Raw genomic sequence first — 24504 nt, forward strand, 5'->3', positions numbered from 1 at the left:
GTCTCTCTGCGGCCCTTTTCAAGCACCTGGTTGGACCAGCTTATCAGTTTGAGCTGAGAAATGGATAGGCTGTGACTCAAGCATCTCTAACTACTGACCTGGAGATAATTTGTAAGCTATCCTGTCAGAGACTGCCAGCAATCCATTAAAATACTAGTGTGTACTGGATTACCTTTTGCCAAAAGATGGACATATATCTACAAACCGCACTGTATATTATAAAAGGGTTTATTAAATACTAAGGTCCAGTTTAAGTGCAGAGTTAATGAATATGCATTATTGCAAATATAAAAATTGTTAAAATAGTAAATACAATACACAAAAAAATATATAATTCAATATGTTTGATAGCAATCATTAAATCAAACCAATGATAGAATCGAGCTTTGTTGTTGTCCACACTCCTAGCTGATATCTACACTAGTATCAAATGTCCTAATAATGAGTTTCCTAGATGGCCTTTAGTATGCATATCTTTTGCTCATAGCTAGAATATATTTTCTCAAGTCTGCAGCCTCGCTTGCAATAGGCAATGCCAGTCTCTGGCTGCTGTGCTGTACTAGTGAGAAGTAGAAAAGATAGCCCCAGCCTGTGCCAGTGGGTGTCATTCAAATAGCCTGTTTGTGACTTTGATGCTCGCGTGAAATGCTGAAGCTTCTCTCTCCACTAAAGTTCATGTGCATCAACATTATATATTGATTCCGAACATTTTATTTGAAAAATTGCCTCATCACCTTTGATATATGGTGTGAAAAGAAATGTTTGAATTCTCCAGTATTAGGGGTGTCTTTCATAGATTCACATGCCTGAATCATTCCCCGTCGTCGGAGTGGGAGTCCCACGGTATATAAAAATGTAATAAAATGCCATAATACATATAGCAAATATCAGAAATACACAACCAGGAAGTAAAGTAGCACCAGCTACAGTAGAAAAAACCCTCACACTCGTGACTATTCTAGTCATTATGTCTTAGTCCAAACTGCAGCCAATCAGGCGACAGCACCCACCAGAATGTTCTCCCCAGAGGCTCAGGCTCTCAGATTTTCTACTGCACGTCGTGTGAAGGGAGTATTCCCTGAGCTCTGCTCAGTTTTTTCTTCTACACAGTTAGTTTCTTCAACTTTTCATATGTCTTCTTCAAAATCCCTTTTCAGGGCCTGTGATTCTTGTGGGAAGCAAAGACTTTTCAAGGAAGATCCCCACAAGAAATATTTATATTGCCTTTATCCTGACCATAAGGCAAAGGAGTGCAAGATCTTTCGGACCTTCCCCCCCTAAGACCATCAGGGATAGAGAAGGTCGACTACTATTGTGGCTAAACAGACTCCAGGACAAGGAGGACCCTTTATCTGAGGTAGGAAGCTTGGCCTCTGGGTCTTCATTTATTTCTACTAAGAGGAAGGCGGAAACTGAGGTTTTATCTCCAAGGGCTAAGGTGACTAAGAAGGCCCAGTCCTCTCAGGATGCTCCTGGGCCTAGTACTTCGAGTAAGACTCTCCCACCTGCTAAAGGTGATAGTACGCCCTGTAAGAAGTCTGGGAAATCTTCATTTCCCAAGAAATCTTCAAAATCTGTGCCTCAGTTGCCACCTTTGACAATTTCAACGTCAAAAAAGGACTGTTTCCTCCCATGTGGCCACGTCTACCACCTGCACTATGAATTTCTCCTCTCCAAAGCCTACTCTTGTCATGTCTTCGGCTTCATCACCTACTCTGGTTCATGTTCAAATCAGGCCTATCTCGTCGTCGACAATTGTCCCGTCGACGGCTAAGGTACCGTCGACGAATTCCTCGTCTACGACTTTGATGTCGGCGGTTGGATCCCCGTCGACGATGAAGATGCTGCCGTCGACGAAGTCATCGACGTCGACAGCGTTACCGTCGACGGTTAAACCCTCGTCGACGACGAAGTCCACGTCGACGAAGCCACCGTCGACGGCCTCGACGGCGTCCCCGTCGACGGTGTTACCGTCGGCGACCTCCGCCGACGAAAAGATCCTCGTCGACGACGAAGACCACGTCGACGAAGCTACCATCGACGACCTCGACGACGACCCCGTCGACGACGATACCGTCGACGAGACAACAGTTTCAACAGCAAACTGAGGTACCATCGACGCCGCCTCTGTCAAGCTGCACTACCTTGCAAGTTTGGTCAGCGCATACATCAGGGATTCCTTTGCCATCGCCTGCAACTACAGCTACGCTGTTGAGGAAAAGAGCAACCACTGAGACGATTTCTTCTACGCCAGTAGTGGCAGACAAACTTTTGGATTCCGATGAGGAAGGATCCTATGAGGATGAAAATTTTGGAGCAGCTAGAAGTCCATCTGACCTCCGAATTAAAGTTCAAGAGGATATAGAGTAAGAGATGTATGAAACTGAGCCTACGTCACATGCAGATAGGCCTGCTCCTGGCATGCAGATGCCGGACGATTTATTTCGCAATCTGCAGTATATGCTCAGTGACTATTACAGACGATTCCCACCTTCAGAGTCAGGGGAATCTCAGGTTTCTACACCAAGACCTAAGACAGCGACTCCGCTGGCTAAGCAGTCGCATCCAGTGGTTTCTGTGACGTTGGAGGAAGAACGTCCAACATTATCTGCGGCGCACGATACAGCTCCTCAGGCAGAAGAGGAAGAATTCTCAGAACACGAGGAGCAAGAAGAAGGAGAACTGGACAATGTTTCAGAATCGTCGGAGTATGAGGATTATAATGCAAACACGCCCTCTCCGGCAGAACCTACTACATCTGAGTCACCACCCGTGGACATTGCCTCTTTCCACAAGATCATGGATAGGGCAACAAAGAGATTCATGATAACCATGGAATCAAAGCAAGAAGACTGCTTCTTGTATGATTTCAAGTCTATACCACAGAAGCAGAGTTGGACCATTCCGATTATAGAATTCATCTGGAAAGAGGGCCTAAATATCATGTCAAAGCCAAATTCTCTACCGGCAGTGCTTCCGAGAATAGATAAGAAATATAGGGCGCCGAATTCTTCTCCGGCGTGCCTTGTCGGACAAGCTAAAGCGGACTCTTGTGGTAGCGCAGGCAGCGCAGAAGAGGTCTTCTAATCCGACATCTCAAGTCTCTGTTCCACCAGACAAGGATGGAAGACGCCTGGATTCTATCGGTAAAAAGGTTTCTACTATTGCAGCAACGACCATCAGGGCCGCAAACTCCCTAGCCATATTAGGGAGATACGACAGGCAGATGTGGTCGGACATCTCGCCGTATATGGACAAACATCCCGAGCCAGATCGAACTGAGGCAAAAAAGATCCTTCAGGAAGGAGAGTGTGTCTCTTCTGAAATAATTGACGCTGCAGTGGACGTTGCTGCAACGGGATTTCGACAGCTAGCGGTGGCAGCTGTTCTCAGGAGGCAAGGATGGTTAAAGGCAACATCCTTTCGGCAAGAGGTCCAAACAAGGATTATAGACATGGCATTTGATGGAGAGTACTTATTTGGGAAACATGTTGATGATGCTCTGGAAGCCATAAAAAAAAAAAAGATACGGAGACAGCACGTTTGCTGGGTACTCTGCAATACAGGAAGTCTTCCTTTCGTGGAGCAAAAGGAAGAGGGAATTTCTCTAATAGAGGAAATTATAACCAGCAGCGCTCCTATTCTTCCGCTCAAGGAAACCAAAGATTCCAGCCATATAGACAGCAGACATATGGACAAAGGACAGGAAGTTACTCCCAACCTCGAGGAAAATCTAATTATCGAGGAAGAGACAGTAAGAAATGAGGTACGCATCCTGCCACCACTTTGTACCAACCCAAACCAAATTGGAGGAAAAATATCCCAAAACTACTTGAATTGGTCCACAATTACCACAGACAAATGGGTTCTGGATGTGGTAGCCAGAGGTCACATTTTGGAATTCGTAAAAACTCCCCCAAATTGCCCCCCAAAAGGACCGCCTCCAGCGCACCTCAAAGAGCTTTTCGCCCAAATCAACACCATGATTCGGAAAGGGGCAATAGAAAGAGTACCTCATCATCAGAAAGGAAAAGGCTTCTACTCAAGATTTTTCCTTATTCGCAAGAAGTCGGGGGAATGGCGTCCCATCCTCGACCTGCGTGCCCTAAACAAATTCCTAAAAAAGCTGTCATTCAGGATGCTAACACTCCAAGAAATCCTCCAATTTCTTTCGGCAGGGGAGTACATGGCAACACTCGACCTTCAGGATGAAAACTACCACGTACCGATTTTTCCCAGGCATCAGAAGTTTCTGAGGTTCAGAGTGGCTGGCAGGGACTTCCAGTTCAAAGTTCTTCCATTTGGACTGCGTTAAGCCCCCAGAGTGTTTACGAAGATACTGGCCCCGGTGGCTGCCCACCTTCGGTTGCAATCAATACAAATATATACATATCTGGACGATTGCCTTATCAAGGCCAGTTCTTTCGACATGGCACAAGATCACATCCAAACGACTCTGTCACTGATGCAAAGCCTGGGTTTCTCAGTAAACTTCGAAAAGTCACACCTCACGCCAGCAACAAGAAAGACTTTCTTGGGAGCGACGCTGGACACCAAGCTCGCCCAAGTATTCATCTCAAGAGAAAGACAGGAAAAGATTCAACGGGAAGGCGCCACAGTTTTAATTCGGACAGACAACACCACCTGCATGCATTATCTAAACAAGCAGGGAGGCACAAGATCAGCCCGGTTGTCACAACAAGCACAAGAGATTTGGAGTTGGGCCCTGACTCACAATATCCATCTGTCAGCGGTCCATGTTCCGGGAATCGCAAATGTGCTAGCGGACTCTCTCAGCAGGTCCACGGGCTGCACTCACGAGTGGGAACTACATCTACCATCTCTAAACCGCATCTTTCAGCTGTGGGGGCATCCGGATCTGGACTTGTTCGCGACATACCAGAACCGGAAATGCCCATACTTTGCAAGCTGGGTTCCCCACAAGGACTCGTGCGGGGATGCCCTTTCGCTGAATTGGAATCAAATATTTGCATACGCTTTTCCACCGATACCTCTGATCCCGAAAGTCATCAGGAAAATGAAGAAGCAGCCATGCCGGTTGATACGAATTGCTCCACGATGGCCCCGGCAATACTGGTTCACCGAGCTGCTCCTTCTCTCGGAATGCAACCCTATCCAACTTCCACGCATTCCGAATCTTCTCTCCACCCAGCAGGGCAAGGTGTACCATCCGGACCCGAACTCGCTGAAATTGTCAGCTTGGCTCCTCAACACATGGAATTTGCACATTTAAATATTCCACAAGACTGTCAGGAGGTACTGGCGAAGGCCAGAGCTCCATCCACGATCAAAACCTACAAGCTTAAGTGGAGGCGTTTGTGGGCATGGTGCCAATCCAATGGTCTACATCCCATTCATGCCAAACCGGAGCAAATCCTTCCTTTCTTTTTGCATTTGGCCAGATTGGGTTTGGCACATTCTACTCTTAAAGTCTTCCTGGCTGCCATTTCTAGATTTCGTCAAGATGGATCAAATTCTTTGTTTTCTGTGCGGATCATACAACAATTTTTCAAAGGATTGTTTCGTATGTTTCCGCCTGTACGTAAACCTCCTCCTGCATGGCATTTGAATGTGGTACTAACTCAGCTCATGCGTCACCCTTTCGAGCCGATCCATAAGGTGGACCTTAAATTTTTGACATGGAAAGTATCATTATTACTAGCCTTAACATCTGCTAGAAGGGTTAGCGATATTCAGGCATTTACCTCTAAAGCGCCTTTCATCCAATTCACCACGGACTCAGTGGTGCTACGTACTAATCCAACATACATGCCAAAAGTACCATTGGACTTTCATTTGAATGAGCCGGTTGTCCTAAAGACATTCTTTCCAAACCCACAGTCTCCAGCTGAGAGAGCTCTACATTCATTAGACATTAGAAGATGTCTTAAGTTTTACCTATCAAGAACCTCTGCCATCCACAAAACGGACCAGCTGTTCGTGGCTTATGGGCGGCAACGCCAGGGATGTGCAGTTTCAAAACAAACCATTGCTAGATGGGTCTCCTCTACTATTGGACTTTGTCATCAACAGGCCGGTAAACCCTTACAGGCCTTGCCAAGAGCACATTCTACAAGGGCGGTTAGCTCTTCCACTGCCCTTTTTGCTGGTGTGCCTCTTCGACAGATCTGCAGAGCTGCTACTTGGTCTAGCAGACACCCCTTTAATAGACACTACTGTCTAAATTCAGCAGACGACGCAGTTGCTTCGGTTGGAAGAGCAGTGCTGCGCAATCTTTTCAAATAAGGTGAGCCTCTGTTTCCACCTCCTCCTCTATGCTCTTTAGACGTTATTTCAGATGTTGATGATAATTGTTATACATGTACAATGTATCTACATATATAGATATTTATGTATTTGATTCTCTGACGTCTACGAGCGTTATGCTAGGAGCACTGCTTACTATTCTGATTCAGGCATGTGAATCTATGAAAGACACCCCTAATACTGGAGAAGAACAATAGTTACTTACCTGTAAACAGGTGGTTCTCCAGTATTGGTGTCTTTCATAGATTCACATGCAACCCGCCCGCCTTCCCCCAGAGACTCACTCAGGCATTATGGAGTCTACTCCGGTGCGAGAAAATCTGAGAGCCTGAGCCTCTTGGGAGAACATTCTGGTGGGTGCTGTCGCCTGATTGGCTGCAGTTTGGACTAAGACATAATGACTAGAATAGTCACGAGTGTGAGGGTTTTTTCTACTGTAGCTGGTGCTACTTTACTTCCTGGTTGTGTATTTCTGATATTTGCCATATGTATTATGGCATTTTATTACTTTTTTATATACCGTGGGACTCCCACTCCGACGACGGGGAATGATTCAGGCATGTGAATCTATGAAAGACACCAATACTGGAGAACCACCTGTTTACAGGTAAGTAACTATTGTTCTTCTCCTGCATATTTGCCTAATCCTATTTATTTTTTTCTTTTATTAAAATGATACTAGTGTAATATATTCACTAGAAAAAACATAGGTTTCAGACATGTTATATTTAGGAATTAGCATTTAAAAAACCTTAGAAATTCACTGAAAAAACCATAGATTATAGGGGTGTTCTAGTTAGTTGGACATTTCACTCGTACAAAACCATTGAAATTCCCGCGTTATAGTTAGTTGTACTAACTATAACTCGCGTGCCCGCAATCCACTGCTGATGATGTCACATATTCCCACTGTCATCCAATCTGTGGTGGCCGGACGACTTGAGTCAAGCCCCTGTACCAAAAGACTCAGTACGGAACCTCGGTGTTCGCTGGGACAACCAGCTTACCTTTGAAGCCCAGGTGCAAACTGTAGCAGGATCTTGCTTTGCAAAGATTAGAACAATAAAAAGACTCATTACTTATTTGCCCACTGACTGTCGAAAAACAGTGGTTCACGCCCTGATAACCTTCCATCTCGATTATGCCAATGCACTGTATATAGGCATTACGGCCGGTCTATGTAACTCCAGACGGTCCAGAATGCGGCGGCTCGTTTGGTGGAGGGTATTCCTCCCAGACATCTTATTACCCCGCATCTCCGTAAATTGTTATGTTATATTATGTTATGTTATTGAGCTTTTGTATAGCGTACAGCTACTCACAGGGAGTGTCCCGACGCTTTCCACCCTCAACTCATATTGAAATAACACAACACAGCTAAAAACAGACAACAGAACAAAACAAAAACAATGGGCAATAAAACAGACTAGGAGTTAAAAAGCCAGGTCTTCAGGCCCCTCCTAAACTGGAGCAAATTGGCAGTACTCCGAAGAGAAAATGGAAGCAGATTCCAAAGCTGGGGGGCTCTGCAACCAAAAGACCGCCCTCCCGCGCGGGCCTTCCTCACCCGTGGAACCACCGCTCTGCAAAGAGCTTCCGAGCGGAGGGAACGAGCTGGACGATAAAAAGTCAGTCTCCGCTGCAGATATCCCGCTCCTGATCCATGCAGAGCTTTATGCATCAGGGTCAAGGATTTAAACTGGATCCTCTTCCTAATGGGGAGCCAATGAAGCGACTGGAGCAACCCGGACGCTCGAGCTCGTCTCCCTAGGCCAAAGATCGCCCGGGCAGCAGAGTTCTGCACCACCTGAAGGCGCTGGACCAGATAATCAGGAAGGCCGAGAAAAAGAGCATTGGCATAATCTAGCCTCGAACCGACCAGAGCCTGCACTGTAATCCTCCTGTGCTCCTCAGATAACAAAGGCAAAAATTTGCGGAGCATTTTCAGTAATCCGTAGCAGGTGCCGGCCAGGCCAGGATGTGAGTTCGGAACGACAACTGATTGTCTAGCTTGACGCCCAAATTTTTGGCCGCCACTGAAGACTGTGCAGGAGGACTCATGTCGGACGGCCACCAGTGCTGCCACTCCGGATCGGCAACGCAACCAAAAAATAAGATTTCGGACTTGCCTGAGTTGGCCCTCACACCGTTCCGCTGGAACCAGTCGAAGACCAGCGCAAGGCAGTCCCGGATTCTCTCTCCCACAAACTCTTGATCTTTCCCGCATGTGAAGAGGGGTTGCGTGTCGTCGGCATAGGAGACGATCTGGGCCCCATACGCCTCCACCAAGGCCGCCAGAGGGGACATAAAGATGTTAAATAATGTGGGGCTCAACACAGAACCCTGTGGAACCCCAACTCCCAATGGCGGCATCTCGGCAGAGCTCTGGGAAACCCAGACCGTCTGGCGGCGGCCTTCCAGGAAAGAAGTAAACCACCTCAGCACCGTCCCCCTCAGGCCAATGTCATAAAGCCTAGTTAGAAGCGCCTTGTGGGGGACGGTGTCGAAAGCCGCCGAGAGATCTAACATGACCAGCATGGCCCTGCCGCCGGCATCCAGAGTCTCCCTGATGATCTCAGTCACCTCTATCAAAGCTGTTTCCGTACTAAAATTAGGTCGGAAGCCCGATTGAGATGGATGGAGCAGATTATTGGCTTCCAAAAAACTAGAGAGAGCGCCGTGAGCATGTTTTTCCGTAAGCTTCGCTAGTGCTGGTAACAGCGAGATAGGCCTGTAGTTCGCCAAGACTTCGGTGTCAAGGCCCGGTTTTTTTAGGAGGGGGATCACCATCGCTCTTTTCCAAGAGCTAGGGACCCGTCCCTCCCTCAGGGAGGCATTAAGGATAGGGTTGACCAAAGGGTTCACCACTGTCACCATCCCGGCCAAAAACTTGTCAGGGCAGGGGTCAAGTGGCGAGCCAGATTTGAGGTTGGCCAACAACGTAAAAGAGGCCTCGCTGGAGACAGTAGGGAAGTCGGACAGCACTGCCACCGAAGTCTGCGGCAGTCCAAAGTCCAGCCTCGCACCACTCCCTCCATCCGGTTCCTCCACGAAGGTGGCCTGAATGGCCTTGATCTTATTTGTGAAGAAACCAGCGAGATCGCATGCCCAAGCATCCGCCGAAGCTGGAGGGGGCGGATGGGAGCTGGGGATCGTAAACTCCTTCACAATATTAAAGATCTCCTTACAGGAGTTCGCAGATGCCTCTATCCTCCTAGCCAGATAAACCCTCTTGGCACCGAGAATGTCCCGATGGTAAGCCTTCAACACCGCCTTGTAGGCAAGTTTAGCCTCCCCATCGTACACAAGGCGCCAGGCCCTCTCGGCCACCTTGCACTGCCTACGAGCCACACGGAGCGCCTCCGTAAACCACGGGGCAGAATGCCGAGCCACCGTGGACCGGGGGACAGCCTTGGGAGCGAGGTCTTCCAACCGATCGGTAATTGCACTGGCTGCCCATAAATAAAAGATGTCAATTTAAAGCCATAACATTGGCATACAGGGCTACGCAGGGCATAGGCCCGGCTTATCTCAAAACCTGCTTACGTCCCTATCACAACGCCAGATCACTACGCTCAAACTCCCAGCTTCTCCTAGTCATCCCTAGGTTTAAGAGAACCCGAAAGGGAGGGAAAACTTGTGAACTTTGCGCCTCTCAGCAATGGAATAAGCTCCCTTTATCCCTCCGAGCCTGTCAATCTGAATCTCTATTCCGCAAGGCCCTCAAAACCCATCTTTTTGATCTAAAATCTGTTTTATGTGCTCACTGCTTTCGGATTCATTAGCGCCGGGACGCCCCGTTGGGGCAGCTGGGCGCTTTACAAAAGACACAAATAAATAAATAAATATTACATCATTCATGACATAGTCATCATTAAAGCCCGGGGGTGGCGGTCCCCGTGGCTGCGGGGGGGCCCTTAAGCTCCCCGCATACATTAAATTAGAGCCCCGGGGGTGGCGGTCCCCGGGGCTGGGGGAGCCTCAGAGCCCCCCACCCATTTAAAAAAAGCCCCAGGGTTGGAGGTCCCTGGGGCTGTGGAGGGCCCTGTGAGCCCCCGCATACATTAAATTAGAGCCCCGGGGGTGGCGGTCCGCGGGGCAGTGTGGGGGGGATTGGGACCCCTCACACTTTTTTTTAATAATGCCCCCGGGATTTGGCCCCCCCACCCCGGGGGCAAATTACCATATTTACCGGGAGACAGCGTTTCCTTTTTTTTTTTTTATCGCTAGGATGGGCGGATCCTACGCACATCCCGCGATTTAAAAAAAAGAAAGAAAAAAATGTTTGGCCCCGAGCTGGCCTAGGGGGTCAGGGTGTGTCTATGGTTGGTTGTTGTGTCTTTTATATATAAGCTGCATATTTGATTATTTGTTGAATATCCTATTTGGACAGGCAACTGTGCGCAGAGGCCAAGCGGTTTCGCTTGACCATATTTTCTATTAAGTAACTGGCGCAGTATGGGCATTGCGTCTACCTCTGCAGCACGCATAGTATAACATATATTTAATTTCTCATTGAGTAATGTGCATTTAGCAAAGGTGTGCCTCTCCCACCACTAATTTCTGTTTTATACCCTGTCCACAGGGAGTGAGCACCCATTCGAAATAATGTCCTTTGATGCCATAACAGGTCTTACAGACAACCGGGCTAGCACTTTAGCCTACACGAATGAACAAGCTACGGAAATATATTCCCTTATTCACGACATCAGGTCCTTCAACGTGCTGGAGTTCTGGACTTTTTGGTTCCGTCCAGAGGTGTCAGGGAACAACACCCAAAGACCCCGGAGTTCCACCTGCCTTGGTGCACAAATGAACAGAAACACGGGCTTCTCGATGGTGGCGTCAAAGACCAAAGGTTTATTACTGCAGGGACACAGAGGTCACAGAATCTACACACGGGCAGAATTCAGGAGACTGTTCGATTTGTACATTGAGGGTTGCTCCTTATATACCAAAAATTGTGCTCTAGGCAAATATTTCACATGTCGGTACATTCCAAACCTTTTGTGTCTCTAAACAATAAATATTTGGCGTTACACAGGAACTGTCGATAATATCTGATACCAAACATCACGAAGAGGGGTTCCCACCAGTCCATCACAATCCCTTGTCAATATTGCATTCAAGACCCGGACCGCCTCATCATAAAGTTCGTTACCTCCCCCTAATAAAAGCCCAGAAGGAAAGGAGCAGAGCCAGATGCAGAAGATAGAAAAGCGGGATAAGAGATGTTTGTAGGTTGTAAATGGGCAAGGCTACCGGCTTCGGCCGCCTAATCATGATCAGGTACAATGGACAGGAAAACCAGTTCAGGTGGGCTGGCCTCGGGCAGAGGAGGCAACCTTTGTCGAGTCATGCAGCTTCAGCGTGATCTGGTTTAAGGTGCACGTGTCATGTAAGAGGTGAATCTCCGGCTAAGGCTACGTGTCCTTAATCAAAGTGAAGTGAATGAAAATGATCAGAGGCTATTGCATATGTGAGGGCAAGGAACCACAAAATGGCGGCCACGATCTAAGATGGATGCCATGGGTAGATCAGAAATGTGTTCATAACAGGAGTGCTCTTACTTGTAGCGTGGCGAAAACACTAGGATATACTAAATGGATCATTTGCGGTTCACTGATACCATTTTTATGTATTTCCGACAAACTTGAAAACACGGGTTCAAATTGTCACGGAACCGTCACGGAACCTCAGACCCTCCTTTTGCCCTTACATAGGCAATTACTCAATCTATGTCTGAATCTAGTTCTATGCTCATCAGGTCAGTGACATGTTGTTGTATCATCATCCTTTCTCGTGTCTTTTCTCCAAATGCAGGTGGTTTCCTAAAACAGGTTGTAGCACAAAGACTACACAGAGCAGGACCACACTGGATAACCAGACAACATGAGAATAGGAATATTAAGATGACACCAATGACCACCAGAACCTTCCATCCCCACGCTGAGATCAGAGTCCAAACCCACTCCATAAAGGACCAGTTTCCCTCATCTACATGTATGGAGTCCGAAATCTTGTGCAACTTAGAGATCGCCTCGTAAACTGTTGGAGCATTATTAGGAATAAAGACACAGCAGCTCGATTGGATCATTCTGCATACCCCACCTCGATCTGCAAGTATAACATCTAGAACCATACGGTTCTGCAATGTCATGAGCCTATCCGCCTGAAGCTCAGCTGTCAGATTGCTAAGGGCACCAGCAGTTTCGGTAATAGTAGATTCAACTACCCGTGTTAGCTGACGTATGTTTCTACTATTGGCCATAGGCCCCCAGAACGGAAGGAAGCCTTTGAAGAAGTCTCCAGCTTCCTGACCAGCGGTATCTTCCTTACTGAAAACACCTCTAGCTACTCTTATTCTGTGGTAATCCGGTGAAGCAGTGTATGTCGGAGGCAACAATCGAGCAATATAACATGAACCTGAAAAGTCAGTAGGCAACCATGTATAAGCTCTGTCTCGACAGATGAAGTAGGTACCCCTGGCAGTAAGGAAGGCAGGGGAAGAGTTAGCCGGAAACACATAAGTCTCTACGCACTCACTCCTCCCTAGCTGAGCTCTCGGATTTCTCCCATTACCTTGTAAACAGACCTGACCTCGGTGAGGTACGACCCAGATTGGAGTTGAGCTTTTACGCTTGCTTTCTCCTAAACTAAGGCGATACTCTGAAGTATTCCAACTTAAATATACTCGCAATTCGTCTCTAGGGTAAGATGGAGTATTATTGACGTCTTTGATCATGTCAATAATTCCCTGGACTAAAGCTTTGTTGGCAGAGTTATATTTAGTGGAGCGTGGTGGACGTGGAGGATAGGTTTCAAGGGCATAAGCAAAGATGGTTTGAAGGGCCTGAAATGATCCATTGTAGCTGAAAGGCAAAACCAGATAGGGAATACCTTTATCCATAGTGTGAGGTATCAAGCCACACACCCAACAGTCTGTCGTGTTAACTACCAGTTGGTGTTGGTGCAAGAGCTGTACAAAAGTATTATTAATGAATTCTGAGCGTCGAGCTTGCTCATGTTCCGGAAACGAGTGAAAAGAGTGTATAGAAGAAACAGTGGAAATAGCTGAATCAAGGGGAGGCACTGTAGAAACTGGCACAAAAATCAAATTTATGCTTAAGACAATTCCACCCACCAATGTTGCTAAAACAATCAAAAATGTAATGGCACATTGCATCAAGAAACATTTGCTATGAAGAATTCTATTTAGTCTGTTTCTGCGAACGTAAATCACATTTTCTCGTTGCAGCGCAGGAAGTTCCATCTTCTACAATCCGCTCGCGACCACTGATGATGTGTACGTAGATGAAAATGCCTCTGTCAGCCCTGGGAGTTCCCAGTACTAACAGAAAGATCGACCTTGTGTCAGACCCCTGCAAATTCAAACTAGGCACACAGCCACGACCCTACGGCTACCCAGACGGCAAGGCAATTTATTAAAAACAATAAACAATAGCAAACTTCCTGGCTGAAAAGCAAAAAAAGTCCAATGTATATAAATATCAAAATCACAATATGCAGTTGCCTGCTTTATTAGTTCGTTTTATGGCTTCTAAGGTTGTATTTTTTCCTTGCTGGTACTGTTTGATCGGAAAATAGTGTATCACTAGCAGCTGTTGCAGAGTTTACGTTCGCAGATGGCAAAGTTTCTTCTGATGCTGGAGACAAATGTTCAATGTTCAAAGTAGTCTTTTCAAGAGGAGAGTCACGTTTCAAAGTGTCAGAAATCAAATCGGCATCGCTGAAAGTGACAAATTTTGGAGTTATTTCAGATTCGGAGGCACCAATTCCCTTCTTCACCCAGTCGTCGTAGGGCAGCGGCAGTGGAACACGCTTTACGTGAGAAGCGTGGATCCAGTTCTTCCGGCCAGCAACACGTACAGCTGTCCTCGTTGCCAGCAGGATTTGGAAGGGGCCGATGTAGCGAGGCTGAAGATTCTTTGTCCTCGCGAAGTTCCGGACCACTATGAAGTCACCCGGTTTCAGTTGATGCCCTGGACTCTCCGGAGGCTTTGGTAAAGCAGAAAAAACCTGTTGATGAATAAGACTTAATTTAGCAGTCAAGTCATAAAGGTAGTCTATCAACATAGGATATTCAATGGAGCAGAATTGTTTAGGCCTTGGCACACCCCAGACATTTGCCGGGCGGCCAAATACAATCTCATATGGAGAAAGCCCTATTCTAGAATGTACTGTTGCTCTCGTTGATAACAAGGCCAAAGGAAGTGCGTCTGGCCAAGCCAAACCTGTGGATGCTTGAATTTTGGCTATTTTAAGCTTGAGGGTGCCATTGTAACCCTCGACTAAACCAGCAGACTGGGGATGGTTCGCACTATGAAATTTTTGTTTCAATCCTAGACCAGCACACACACTCTGCATAACTTTCCCTATAAACTCACTTCCGTTATCTGACCATACAATCCGTGGCATTCCATACCTAGGGAAAAATTCTTTGAGAAGAATTTTGGCAGTTGATAAAGCAGTGTTGTCCTTTAGTGGGTATGCTTCTATCCACCTGGAAAAAGCACAAACTACCACCAGGACGTATTTTAAATTGTTGCAGCGTTCCATGTGAATGAAGTCTAACTGTATTACTTCAAAGGGACAGGAAGGAGGAGCAAAATGACCAGCTGGAGTTGGAGTTCCCTTGCCAGGATTATGCATCAAGCACACCATACAATTTTTCACCACTCTCTCTGCACACTTACTGATTCCCTCATTCTTCCAAACCGGAGCTAACATCTTACATATCCCTTTAGAACTTATGTGCGCCACTCCATGCGCCATCGTCACTACTGCAAGCACATACGCATCAGGCAACATCCAACGCTGCTGTTCTGTCAAATCGATCCAACATCCATTCGAGTCCAATTTGCCCGTACTTTCTCTCCATACGCGTTTCTCTTCCTCAGTCGCTTCCTTCTGAATCTCTTTCACACTTTCCATTGTGTCCTCACACATTCCAGACTCAGCAATCCATCTTGCAGACGTAGCAACATACATTCTACTCATCATGTCTCTAGCTGTCTGTTTAGCGGTTTCATCAGCAAAGGCATTTCCCCGACCAACATCATCCGTGATTGCTTTATGAGCACTGCACTTCACAATCGCAACTTCAGTCGGTAAGGTTAGAGATTCTAACAAGTCGTTAACTAGCTGACCATGTTGAATCTTAGTCCCATGGGACGTAATGAAACCCCTTTCTCTCCACAACCGGCCAAAACTATGGGCCACGCCAAATGCGTACTGACTATCTGTAAACACATTCACTCTCTTTCCCTCAGCTAAAACACACGCTCTCGTAAGAGCTATTAACTCTGCAGCTTGGGCAGAATTCTGACTCACTCTTGCAGTCTCCACAATCGTCTTCAAAGTCGTTACCGCGTAGGCAGCAGTCACATCACCATTCTCCAATTTAAAACATGACCCGTCCACATACAGCGTACCATCTGGGTCGGATAGAGGAGTATCTCTCAAGTCGATACGACCTTTTGTCTCTTCCTCCGTTTTGAAATAACAGTCATGTGGCTCAGAATCACTCGACTCTTGATCAGTCGGCAACAATGTTGCTGGGTTCAATACATTGCATCTTTTGATCTGAATATGACTCGCTAATAACGTCAGCTCGTAACCAGATAATCTCGCACTAGTAAGGTGTTGTGTCTTCGTTCGGTTCATGAGTGTGTCCACTGCATGAGGAACCATGACCACTAGCATATTGTTCATCACCAAACCAGCAGATTGTCGAATGGAAGCTGCAGCTGCCGCTGTAGCCCTCAAACAACTAGGCAATGCTCTAGCTACCGGATCTAATGTTGATGAGAAATACGCACAAGGGCGTTGTTTATCACCAAACTTCTGTGTCAAGACACTCAACGCGCAACCTTCTCTTTCGTGAACGTAGAGCGTGAATGGCTTACTGTAATCAGGTGTGCCCAATACAGGAGCTGAACACAAAGCTTTTCGTAATTCAGCAAAACTCTTTTGACATTCATCAGACCATGGCACCGGACTCGGAACATTTTTCCCAGTCAAAGCTACCAATGGCTTTGCTAAAAGTGAAAAATTTGGGATCCATTGCCTACAGTAAGAGGTAATACCTAGAAAGGCACGTACTTCCCTCTGTGTGCGTGGAACACTCATCTGCGTAATTGCTTTTATTCTTTCTGGGGTCAACTTCCTTCCCGCCTTTGACAAGAGATGACCTAAGTAGGTTACTTCTTGGCAGCAATATTGCATTTTGGAAGGTGACACCTTATGATTCAAATTAGACAAATGATGCAATAGTGAAATTGTAGCTGCCTTGCAAGTTTCCTTGTCATCGGCAGCCACCAAAAGATCGTCTACGTACTGTACTAGGGCAGAACCTGGAGGAAGGACAAAAGAATCTAACTGGCTTTTTAAAGCTTGACTGTAAATAGATGGACTTTCACAGTAGCCTTGTGGAGCGCGTTTAAATCTGAAACTGCGACCTCCTAAACAGAAGCCAAAAATATCTCTGCTTTCCTCGGCTATCGGAATGCTGAAAAAGGCATTCTTCAAGTCGATGACTGAGAACCAATTGGCTGTAGCGGGAATCAATGTTAGCAAGGCAGTAATGTCTGGCACTACAGGAAACTGCGGAATTACAATCTTATTAACTTCTCTAAGGTCTATGACAAACCTATAGACTGGAGGCTTTGTAGGATCAGTTCGTTTCAAAATCGGCAATACAGGACTATTACAAACATTTCCTCGCGTTTCTTCAACCACACCTTTTGTAATCAAATCTTGCACAATCAATAAGAGTGCACGCTCACCTTCATTCGATATTTTATATTGAGGAATTCTTGGAAATTTCACATTCGCTTTCAAAGTTACTACATACGGTGGAATCTCTAGTAGACCTACATCATTGGGACCAGTCGCCCAAAGAGAATCAGGGAGTGAACGTAGCTCCGGCGGGAGTGCGTCCATTGACAAGTACATCGGAGAGGTGAGTCTTTTACCCAAAGTAAGCTGTACTCCTTCCGGAGAACAGTACAATGTCGCATATAGTCGTTTTAACAAATCTAAACCAAGCAGATTTTCATTACAACCTGTCGTCAAAATTAAGGGTGCTTTCAATTGACACGGTCCAACAGAAATAGACAAAGGACCAGATATCGGGTTGTACACAGGGGCGCCTGAAAAACCTACGGAAACATTTGTTGAGCCAGACAAAGGTGCGCCAGGGAGTTTCGCATGCATGATAGAACTTTTTGCGGCACCAGTATCCAACAGAAACGGTTCGACTACACCTGATGTTGCTACTGCGACATAAGGCCCACTCTGATCCACTGGAACTGATACTACTCCCTCTCTCCGTCCATGGCTGTCCTAGTACCCATTTTGTTGAAATCCCTCTTTAACTTCACAATAATCCTCAACAAGATATTGCTGAGATCTATTCTGTTGAGCTGACTGTACATTTCGTTGATCAAAGTGATTAGAAGGACGATCATTCGTTTGTGGAGGCATAGCACCTCGTCCCCGACCTCTAGAATTCTGTGCAAAACCACCACGACCTCTCTGAGCTGCTGCCGCATTATTTTGCGCTAAAATCTGACAATCATTTTTATAGTGACCCTCTTTCTTACAGTACGCACACTGATTCCACTGGTATTGAGGCCTGGTCGGATTATAATCTGTCTTTTGATACGAATTCTGTTGCATATTAGTCTGATTCGTGCGAGGCGGATACGCCTGCTGTAAAAGAACTTTAGTCTTTAAATCTTTCGTTTTCTTCTCTGATTTCTCCTTTTCCTCTTTATCCCTATTTTCATAGTACTGTGCAGTCGCAAGTATTTGCGCTGTCGTAGATACAGCCCACGCACTTTCTGAGTCTTTCAATTTATTGCATAATTCGGGTAACAAATTATGCACAAATTTATCGACAAACAATCTCTGTCCTCCTTCAGTGCTCATATCCTGACCACTATGGTCTACAAAAGTCTCTTCGAACCTCGTGAAGAAGTCGGAGACACTTTCGTCTTTCTTCTGCTTGCATGCGGATAATTTATCCCAATTAACACGCAATGCTGGCATCAGAGTCTTCATTAAATCTATTATTCTGCCAGGAAGATTAGCAATTAGGGGTTCGGGTTTCGCACCACCTGTTTGTTGAGCATCTGCTGCAGTGATAGCTGCCCAATCACCACCTAAAGCAGCCTGATGATCCTCTCTACGTATTTTAGCCCACACTGGTTGTGGAACTACATTGCCAAATAACATATCAATGTCGGCTAAGTTCATTATACAAGCCTCAACTGTCTGTGTTAATTCCTTGTAATATCCGGCTGGATTCTTACGTGGATCTGGCAAGGCCTGTTTCACTGCTAACACTTCTGCTCGCTTCCACGGAATATGTATCCATACTCTTTGGAACTGTGCTGGAGCAGCTGCAATACCCGCATTATCATCACGTTGTACTGCTTCGCGCCAAATTGGAGGAACTTCCCTCATAGGATATTGGCGACTTGGCTTCATTCTACCTTTCTCTAAATCTCTCGGGGAACGAAGAGATGGATCAATCCTAAAACTCAAAATGAGTTCCATCGCTTCCTTTATATTATCGCCCACTATCATTCCAGCAGCAAACTCTTTTTGAACTTTAATTAAATCTTCCAAATCTGATTCGACATCGTCTTCTTCTATTTCCTCACGCAACAACGAGCACATCTCGTCGAAGACGTATCGCTGCGTTGGCTCTCCCCATTGCATAAATGTCTCTAACACATCTCTCGTACTATATCTTCTAACTTTTGTAATCCATCTGAGAGCCGTGGAGTCTAAAACTCCCCGTTCCTCAGTACTTGGAAGCTGACTCCGTCTCTGAACAGAGTCAGGAGTAGGAGTCTTAATCAAGGTTTTATATATAGGCGACAGCATATTAGTAACAGAATCAGTGATTCTTCGACGAACAGAAAGTGGAGTTAGCACACTCGCAGACATAGAGAATGCAGTAGAGGTAGGAATAGATGACGAAACAGTAGGAGTATCGAGGAAAATAGTTTGAGGACCAATAGGTACAGTGGTAGGTATAGGAGCGGGCAGTGCGGGAAGAGGAGGAGCTGTAGGAACATTTACATTCACCACAGGAGGTATAGGAACTTGATTCTGAGGAACAAGGACACCAGGTTGTCCAGCAACCGGCAATTGAACATTCGGTATAAGTGGAGCCGCAGCACCTTGTGCGTACGGTGGAGGCGACCGTAACAGATAAGATAGCAGAGGGTCGTTTTCGGTATCCTCCAATATCTTAGCCATTTTCGATGGCAAGGCAGGATAGCACTTGTCAATCGCTAAGTTACGCTCTCTAATGGCTACATCTATGGCTTTCTCACACTCGTCAGCCTGCAACTGTTTAGTCGCTTGCTCTAGAGTTAACTCTTCTAGTTCTTTTTGCTCTTTTTTCAACCTTTTCATTTCTCTCTGTTTGGATTCTTTCCGCCAATAACGAAAAGAGTCAAACATTGCCGGCCGGGCTTTCTTCCTAAACAATTTCGCTTCTAAATTGTCGAGAATCTCTTGTTCAAAACTACCATGCAGTGGCCAACTAAGGACACCATCCTTCTTACAATAACGGACCCATATCTCATTATAAGTTATAGGACCCACACCATACTTACAATATAGGTCATATAGGGGAGTCCCAATCGGAGGAACCAGACAGGAATCCTCTAATTGTGAGTCACTGTTGCAACTAAAACAAGACAACATTTTCCGACTTACCATTTTCAGTCCGGAACACAAAACAAACAAACACGGAACAAATTGTGCACTTGAACCAAGAACTTAGGCCTACCAAAAACGAACTGATGTATCGATACCCAAAACTGAACCAAATAGATTATCGTAATTAGAACAACCAAAGATAATCTTACAAAACCAAACCAAACCAAGAACCGATCAAGGATTTTTAACAATCCTCACAAAAGTAACCAGCTAGCTATCACTAAATACTTAACTGAGTCACTGAAGACGTCACCAAGGAGAAACCCGTCACGTTTCGCTGTACTAAGGACTGCACCACTTCGGGTCCAAGACAGGGCGACGGTCAAGGCAACGGCCCACTGCAGCCGTCCTGAACGGGAACCCTCGTGGAAGAGAACTTCAGGGCCACTTTTGCGATATGCCGGGATCGATGAAGTGGGGCGCCTCCCTCAGGAATCTTCACACGAAGTTTCTCGAACTCTTCAGGCTTTTGGACCGGTACCGAATGACGTCGCCCCACGTTGGGCGCCAATTGGAGTTCTGGACTTTTTGGTTCCGTCCAGAGGTGTCAGGGAACAACACCCAAAGACCCCGGAGTTCCACCTGCCTTGGTGCACAAATGAACAGAAACACGGGCTTCTCGATGGTGGCGTCAAAGACCAAAGGTTTATTACTGCAGGGACACAGAGGTCACAGAATCTACACACGGGCAGAATTCAGGAGACTGTTCGATTTGTACATTGAGGGTTGCTCCTTATATACCAAAAATTGTGCTCTAGGCAAATATTTCACATGTCGGTACATTCCAAACCTTTTGTGTCTCTAAACAATAAATATTTGGCGTTACACAGGAACTGTCGATAATATCTGATACCAAACATCACGAAGAGGGGTTCCCACCAGTCCATCACAATCCCTTGTCAATATTGCATTCAAGACCCGGACCGCCTCATCATAAAGTTCGTTACCTCCCCCTAATAAAAGCCCAGAAGGAAAGGAGCAGAGCCAGATGCAGAAGATAGAAAAGCGGGATAAGAGATGTTTGTAGGTTGTAAATGGGCAAGGCTACCGGCTTCGGCCGCCTAATCATGATCAGGTACAATGGACAGGAAAACCAGTTCAGGTGGGCTGGCCTCGGGCAGAGGAGGCAACCTTTGTCGAGTCATGCAGCTTCAGCGTGATCTGGTTTAAGGTGCACGTGTCATGTAAGAGGTGAATCTCCGGCTAAGGCTACGTGTCCTTAATCAAAGTGAAGTGAATGAAAATGATCAGAGGCTATTGCATATGTGAGGGCAAGGAACCACAAAATGGCGGCCACGATCTAAGATGGATGCCATGGGTAGATCAGAAATGTGTTCATAACAGGAGTGCTCTTACTTGTAGCGTGGCGAAAACACTAGGATATACTAAATGGATCATTTGCGGTTCACTGATACCATTTTTATGTATTTCCGACAAACTTGAAAACACGGGTTCAAATTGTCACGGAACCGTCACGGAACCTCAGTGCAAGGGAGCAGTTTGCCAGAGCAATTAAAACAACTTGAGTTTTTGACAAAAAGACAATTGAACCAGCGCCTTCATGCGTCCACTCTTGTGCAGTACCACCGGGCAAAGAGAATTCCAAGAGGTTTGAGGATGCCAATCAAACCAATGCTATTTCGTTTTCACATGAAGAAAGACTTTATGGACCGTTGGTATGCAGTGCTTAACAAGTGTTCCTTGGATTTAATACTGCTGTTAGTTGAAGAACTAGCAGTGGTTATAAAGGAAATAACGGATGAAATCACACTCATTGAAACAGATTGACAGTCCAGGATGGACTCAGAAGATTGGTCTAAATTTCTAGAAGAGATGAACATCAGAATGGAGAAATATACTAAAGAGATTCAGGAAGGGAAACTTAGGAAATATAAACGAGATACACTGGACTACAAATTAAACGAAGTCTACACATGGGCGGAGGTGTATGCCCAAAGGAGAACCTTTGTCAAGCGAACTCCCAACACATCATCACAGGAAAGTATTGCATCAGAGGGAGACACCAATGTCAGTAGAGCACCACCACGAGTAGTAGAAAAAACCACAGGTGCAAGTGTCACGACACCAGCAGAAAGTGCCTCTGCTTCTAAAACGTCTTTTTCCGCCCAGGATGCGGATACAACCCAACCACCGGGAAAAACAAAAGGAAAACCAGGAGAGGCAAAGGAAGTGGCAAAACCAAACCTGAGGAGTACCAAACAGACCTAGTGATTTAATATCTCCTCACATGAAATGACTACTCAAGAAACTAAGGTCCTCAATAAAGGACTTAATTTTGTACCAACTTATCCCACTAATTTGTTGGAAACAGAAATTGAATTTTTCAAATTCATGAGGACACTACGTCTGAGATATTTTTTCTCAAACCTCCCAGACCAGACTACAGATTCTAACCCAAGTGATTATTTGGAATTCAGGCCAAAATCAACTTTTCAGGCACCCCATCACATAAAATATTGGATGCATTCGAAAATCTTGTAATGAATGATATAAGACAGATTAACATAAAGAAAAAGTGCTACTGGAATTTTTCAAAACACGACAGATTGGTCCTCAAAGAATTGGCAAATAATGACAAAATACACATTCAACAAGCAGATAAGGGCAGTGCCATCGTCATCATGGATCAGTTGTTTTATGAGACCAAAGTAATTGAACATATATCTGATGTCAACACATACCTAAAATTGGACCAAGATCCTATCAAAGAATTGAAAATAACTCTTGAAAAAATACTAGATCATGCAGAAAATATGAAATGGATCACCAACAAAACTCGACAATTCCTGACAGTTTCATTTCCTAAGCAGCCGGGAATATATATGCTGCCAAAAGTCCATACGGATCTTTCAAACCCCCCTTTCCGACCCATTGTCACCGGGTGCGGTACCATCTTTGAACCTCTGGGTCGATACATCGATCAATTCTTGCAACCTTTTGTACAATCATGGTACTCTTACACCAAAGATACTACACGTTTTTTGCAGAAACTGATGAATGTTGAGGTAAAACCAGGCATGTTGATGTGTACACTAGACGTCAAGGCCCTATACACCTCTATCCCTCATGTGGCTGGTATAGAGGCTGTGGAATGGGCCCTTCTAAAACAAGAGGAGTTATCTGTGAATAAGATTTTTTTGTTGGAACTTTTGCGCTTCTGTTTACACCACAGTTATTTCAAATGGAATAATGATTTTTATTTACAGAACAAGGGCACTTCAATGGGCTTTTCCGGAGCCCCGGCATATGCCAATACTTATATGGCTAGATATGAGGACATGTTTCTGGTGACAGACAAAGATTTCACTGACAATATAATTCTGTATTGTCGCTACATTGATGATATTTTTCTAATATGGCAGAACTCTAGAGAGAAGTTGGAACAGAAGATAACTCAATTCAACATGTTTGATGAGAATATTCAATTCACCAAAAATATTGATGATAAATCCATTCCATTTTTAGATGTGCTCGTGAAACTGGAGGATGATGTGATTCATACAGAAGTATATCACAAGGCAACAGATAAGAACACTGCACTCATGTACAACAGTTTTCACTCTAGGAACTTAATCAATAATCTGCCATATTCATTAATGTTGCGTGCTAAAAGAATTTGTTCTGAAGAGGAAACTTTACAAACCAATCTCAATGCCATCATTACTAAGTATGTATCAAAAAAGTACCCTGAAATTGTTCTGGAAACAGCAAAAGACAAAACACAAAGGCAAACCAGGGATTCTTTGTTGACAAAGAAAGTGAAACAGCCGGATCAACGCCAGGTATTTGTCACCAAATAATCTACAAGTTCAAATGAAATTAAAAAGAGTATAAATCGACATTGGGAACTATTGAGACATGAAACAGACTTTAAACAACTTTTTGTAAATAACCCCATTTTTGCATACAAAAGGTCTCAGAACATTAAAGAACTTCTGAAATCAAAACCAGGCTCTCAAACAACCATCTACAAAGGAATGAAGAAATGCCAAAACTGTGTTCAATGTAATAACGTCATGGTAACTGACACTGTGAAGCATCCCCATACAGGAGAAACCATTTCTACCAGGATAAATGCGGATTGCAACACCATGAATGTTATTTACGCAATTAAGTGTCCCTGCGGTCTGTTGTATGTGGGAAAGACAGAACGCAAGATCAAGACCCGCATCTCAGAACATAAGAGTACGATCCGTAATAAAAACACTAACAGCAGTTTGGCAGTTCATTGGGACAATAACAGACACATCATAGCCCAGGTTCGATTCCAGATCCTTGAAGTTGTTACCCCCACACCAGGAAAAAGCCTAACCAAATCTCTGTTACAAAGGGAGATATTCTGGATAAAAAGATTAGACACACAAGATCCCAAAGGGATCAATGATCGAGTAGATTTAGCATGCTACTTGTGAGTTCTGCATGAAACTTGTG

At 45.3% G+C, this 24504-nt stretch overlaps 1 protein-coding gene across 1 annotated transcript in view; it reads left to right on the forward strand.

The window, feature by feature from the left end:
* POLD3 (DNA polymerase delta 3, accessory subunit) overlaps positions 1–24504 on the forward strand; it is a 146995-nt gene that overhangs the window by 59621 nt on the left and 62870 nt on the right. The gene's annotated exons all lie outside the window — the stretch shown is intronic.

This window comes from Lissotriton vulgaris, chromosome 8, assembly GCF_964263255.1.
Source record: "Lissotriton vulgaris chromosome 8, aLisVul1.2, whole genome shotgun sequence".
Taxonomy (NCBI): Eukaryota; Metazoa; Chordata; class Amphibia; order Caudata; family Salamandridae; genus Lissotriton; species Lissotriton vulgaris.